The 5,365-nt window shown below is 44.7% G+C and overlaps 1 pseudogene; it reads left to right on the top strand.

The window, feature by feature from the left end:
- Positions 1-665: 665 nt before the first annotated feature.
- Positions 666-817, top strand: LOC129053592 (5.8S ribosomal RNA; annotated as a pseudogene).
- The last annotated feature ends 4,548 nt before the right edge of the window (positions 818-5,365 follow it).

Below are 5,365 nucleotides of genomic sequence, written 5' to 3'. Positions count from 1 at the left end.
CCTGCTCCCATCAGGGCCAGCCAGGTTCCCATCGCTGCCACTGCCACCATTGTTGCCTCTTCAACACCGCACCACCGGGCCCGGCCTGGCCCACTGGCTCTCCCCAGCCTTCTCACTAGGGCGTCTCAAGGATAGGGAGTCAGACGCCTGTCCCCACCTCCTCGTCGGCCCCCGCTGTCCTGGTACCTAGCGCGTTCTGGCTCGGAGGCTTAAGGACCCCTTGAGGGGGTAGCCCGTCCACCTGTGAGTCGGGTGCTGTGGGCCCGCAGGTGAGTCCTTTCAGGAGGGGCCCGCCCCTCCCTCAACTCCCCCACCGACTCCATCTCCCTGGCCGGCCGCGGCCACGCCGCACTTGCGTGTCGCCACTGATGCTGGTGGGGGCTTTACCCGGCGGCCATCGTGCTGTCGCGCATGTGCCGTGCGTGTGGCATTTGCCCCACGCCATGGGGGCAGGAACTCCCGGGTGCCCGTGGGTTGGTGTCAGCATTCTCCCCCCGCCCCGTGGTCGGCACCGCCTCCCTGTGTTGTGAAACCTTCCGACCCCTCTCTGGAGTCTCTTCCCATTGCTGTCTGACTGGCCGGCCTGAGGTAACCCCTCTGGGGGACGTGCTGTGCCAGGAGGGCCTCCCATTGTTGGGAGCACCCTCACCAAATTGACCTTGTATGACTTTTACCGGTGGATCACTCGGCTTCTGCGTTGAGGAAGAATGCATCTAGCTGTGAGAATTAATGTGAATTGCAGGACAAATTGAACATGGACACTTCGAATGCACTTGGGGCCTGGGTTCCTCCTAGGGCTATGCCTGTCTGAGCATCGCTTGCCAATCAATAGCCCCCAGGGGTGCCTCCGGGCTCTTTGGGGTGCATGGCTGGGGGTTCCATGGCAGGGCCCTCCAGGGCCCTCCGTACCACCAAGTGCAGACAGACGACATCCACGCTCCTCTTCCACTGTACCCGCCCCTTCCCCCTCCCCCTGCAGGCCCTGTGTGGTCACTCATTGGGTGGCGTGGGGAAGGGGTCTCCCGGCTGTGAGGAAGAGAGAGACGGGGGTGCTGCCACCCCCGAAAACAGAAAGGGAAGAGAGCCAGCTGGGGACGAGTTCCTGTGGCCCCCACCGCGGTCCAGATTCCTACCTCGGGGGCTCCATCGTGCCTCATGCAGCTCGTGGTGTGGGGTTCATTGGCCCAGGTGGGGCGGAAGGTCCCGTTCCATCTTCGTCGTCGCGCATCATCGGTGGTAGGGGCTTGTTGGGTGGGGAGGAAAGCAAGTAGGAAGGGTCCGCTGGGGAGAGGGTAGGGCAGTGCATCCCAGTCAGCGCGGTTTGACGCCTGCCCCTGGTGGCAGCCTGGTGACCAGCCAACCACTGGTCCAGGGCCCCTCCTCCGCAACACTCTTCAGAGGCAATGTCCTCCATGCCTGCCCACCCCCGCCTGCCCGGCGCATGTTGTGGTGTGTCCGGGGACAGAAGCCCACCAAGTGGCCAGTCTGGCAGAGCTCGTGGCCACGGTCCCAGGGTTCGCTTGCCCCTGGCGGTGACCTGCTGGATGCTGCAGTGTCACCCACCATTGCGCAACCGCCTGCCGCTCTCGGCCGTCTGGTGCTGGGGCCCTGTCAGGAGCTTCCACGTCAGGGTGGGGTGGCGCCGCCACGTCCTTGGACCCGTCCTCCACCTCAATTTAGTACGTAGGCAATCCCATGTAACTTAGCAAAGCTAGCAAGTCCCTAGGCTTGGTGCAGCCACTGTAGGGGTGGCCTCCCTGTAGCGTCATTAACATCAATTGTAATTGGTAGGCAATCACTTAGTTACACATTTCATTACCTGAGTTATACAAATGTGCAAAAAAAATACAGTTTTAATAAAAAGGAGTAAAGGATAATATAAGTAATATTTACAATCTCTAGTTGGAAGAGGTAGTGTTTTCTCAGAAATGATGCATTCCTGGAGCAAGGTCATTGTGTGTTTGGTTTGTTAAATATCTATTTCCATTTTGACAAACCACTGGAAAAGCCCAGGATCACAAGAACTCTCCATGATAATGATCACACAAATGAACACCCATAACACAAAATCAAAACAAGGGTGGTCCAGGATTCACATTAAAGACTCATTACCAAGTTTTGTTAGAAGAGATAAAGGACACAAAGTTACTTTTATGTGATGGAAAACAGAGAGAAAGAGTAAATGGAACAATAAATGTTAAGCAACAAGAGTGAAAACCAAGCTGTGGAAAAAAATGAATGGAAATATTTTGTTTGGTATTGATTTCCTATCCTGATATCAGAAATTATGGGAAAGAACAAAGCACATTTTTTGAGACAAATAGAACATAAAACAAATGAATGTTAAAGACTATTTTACAGTGCTAACAAAACTATCTGTGACTTGTTTTTCCCTTTAAAAATACGATTTTGTACAATTACATTTATATAAATTATTGAAATAAAATTGTAAAGATGGAGAACAGACTATGGGGTTGCCATGGGGAAGGGGTGGAGGAAAGCGTGTCAGAGTGTCAGCAAAGATCGTAAGTTGGAGCCTGGTGGTGAGGCTACAGTTCTGTATCTTGACTGTGGAAGTGGTAGTTACAGAGATCTACACCACATAAAAATGCACAGAACACACACACACACATACACACACAAAAACATGAATGCATACAAGGTGGTTGCAATCTGAGTAAGCTTTCTGAATTGTACCTATGTCAGTTTCCAGGTTTTGATAATGCTCTATGGCTATGTGAGATGTCACCACTGGAATTAGTGAAGAGTACCTAAGACATCCCTGTACATTTTGCAACTTCCTGTGAATCTATAATTATTTCAAACGAAACTTGAAAGTCATAGTAGATTTTCACTTCAAAGAGAAAAAAAACTGAAGATTAATGAAATTGCTGGAGAACATCAAATACTCAATAATCTGTATGAGAGCTGTTTCTGTCCACTCACAGCACAGCTGTCATTTAGTCTTTTCGTGAAGTGCCCTGGAGGACTTGAGCGCCTCTTGGATTGCCAAGGCTGATAGTGTTTATTTGTTACTAACTTTGTACTGGACCCCCAAAAAATGAAAAGTGATTGAATAATCATTTATAATAACAACTAATAATTTTACTTATAAAGAGATAATAGTGGTAACGAATTTAAATATTTAGGGTAAAGAATAGGATCTTCGTAAGACAATACTGGCAAAATTTAAAAATAAAAAATAGGGAATCAGAAACATAAGTAGTTCAGTATTGTGAAAAAATTCTGGATCTGAGAAGCAAAAGAACAGAGATTGCATTGCGTTTCTGCTCCAAACCTGATGAATCACCTTAGGTGTGTTTTGTTTCTGCGCCAAAGCTGCTGAATCACCTTAGGCAATGCATGCCCTTTCTCTGAATCTGTTTTCTTTTCTACAAAATAAAGTGAGCTAGATCATCTCCAAGGTCCCCCAAATATTCACATTTTCGGCTCTACATGAACTTCAGTTGAATTCCTAATTTCAGTGTGAATAATACATGTGTGCTGCCCCACAAGCAGTGTGTCTAAACACTCAAGTTGGTCCTAAAAACTAATTATGAGCAGTTTGGAAATTCTGTTGTAGAATCTGCAAACGGATATTTGTGAGGGCTTTGAAGCATATGGTGAAAAAGGAAATACCTTCACATAAAAACTATAAAGAAGGTTTCTGAGAAACTGGTTTGTGATGTCTGCATTCATCTCACAGAGTTAAACGTTTCATTCCTTTGATCAGTCTGGAAACTCTGTTCTTGTACAATCTGCAAAGTGATATTTGTGAGTACTTTGAAGCCTATGGTGAAAAAGGAAATATCTTCACATAAAAACTAGAAAGGTTTCTGAGAAAGTGCTTTATGATATGTGAATTCATCTCACAGAGTTTAAACTTTCTATTGATTGAGCATTTTGGAAACAGTCTTTTTGAAGAATATGCAAAGGGATATTTGTGAACACTTTGAGGTCTATGGTGAAAAAAGGAAATATCTTCTCATGAAAACTAGACAGAAGCTTTCTGAGACACTTCTGTGTGATGTGTGCACTCATCTCAGAGAGTTGAACCATTCATTTGATTAAGCAGTTTGGAAACAGTCTTTTTGTAGAATATGCAAAGGAATATTTTTGAGTGCTTTGAGGCCTATGGTGAAAAAGGAAATATCTTCACACAAAAAATAGACAGAAAGTTTCTGAGAAACTGTTCTGTAATTTGTGCATTCATCTCACAGAGGTAAATATTTCTTTTCATTTAGCAGATGGGAAACTCTTTTCTTGTAGAATCTTCAAAGGGATATTTGTGAGCAGTTTGAGGCCTATGGTGAAAAAGGAAATATCATCGCATATAAACTTGACAGAAGTTCCTGAGAAACTTCTTGGCTATGTGTGCATTCATCTCACAGAGTTGAACCATTCTTTTGACTGAGCACTTTGGAAACAGTATTTTTTTAGAATCGGCAAAGGGATATTTGTCAACTCTATGAGACCTACGGTGAAAAAGGAAATATCTTCAATAAAAACTATAAAGAATGTTTCCGAGAAGCTGTTTTGCAAGGTGTACATTCAACTCACAGAGATAAAAGTTTCCATTCTTCGATGAGTCTGGAAACTCTGTTCTTGTAAAATCTGCAAAGGGATATTTGTGAGTGGCTTGAGACCTATGGTGAAAAAGGAAATATCTTCACCTAAAAACTAGATAGAAGATTTCAGAGAAACTTCTTTGTGATATGTGCATTCATCTCACAGAGTTGAAGCATTCTTTTGATTGAGAAGTTTGGAAACAGTCTTTTCAGAGAATCTGCAAAGGGATATTTTGAACGCTTTGATAGGTATGGTGAAAAGGGAAATATCTTCACATAAAAACTGGACAGAAGCATTCTGATAAACTTTTTTGTGATGTGACCATTCATCTCACAGAGATGAAACTTTCTTTCAACTGAGCAGTTTGGAAAGAGTCCTTTTCTGGAATCTGCAGAGGGATATTTGTGAACCCTTTATGGCCTAAGGTGAAATAGGAAATATATTCACATAAAAACTAGACAGAAGCATTATGAGAAACTTCTTTGTGAAGTGTGCTTTCATCTCACAGAGTTTACCCTCTCTTTTGATTGAGGAGTTTGGAAACAGTCTTTTTGTAGAATATGCAAATGGATATTTGGAGCGCTTTGAGGCCTATGGTGAAAAAGGAAATACCTTCACATAAAAACTAGAAAGCAACATTCTATTAAACTTCTTTGTGATGGGTGCTTTCATCTCACAGAGTTGAACCTTTCTATTCATTGAGGAGTTTAGAAACCATCTTTTTGCAGAATCTGCAAATGAATACTTGGAGCAGTTTGAGGCCTTGGTGAGAAAGGAAATATCTTCACAGAAAATC

The sequence above is a fragment of the Pongo abelii genome, chromosome 17, assembly GCF_028885655.2.
Source record: "Pongo abelii isolate AG06213 chromosome 17, NHGRI_mPonAbe1-v2.0_pri, whole genome shotgun sequence".
In the NCBI taxonomy this organism is placed as follows: domain Eukaryota; kingdom Metazoa; phylum Chordata; class Mammalia; order Primates; family Hominidae; genus Pongo; species Pongo abelii.
This window is presented reverse-complemented; position numbering and strand designations above follow the sequence as displayed.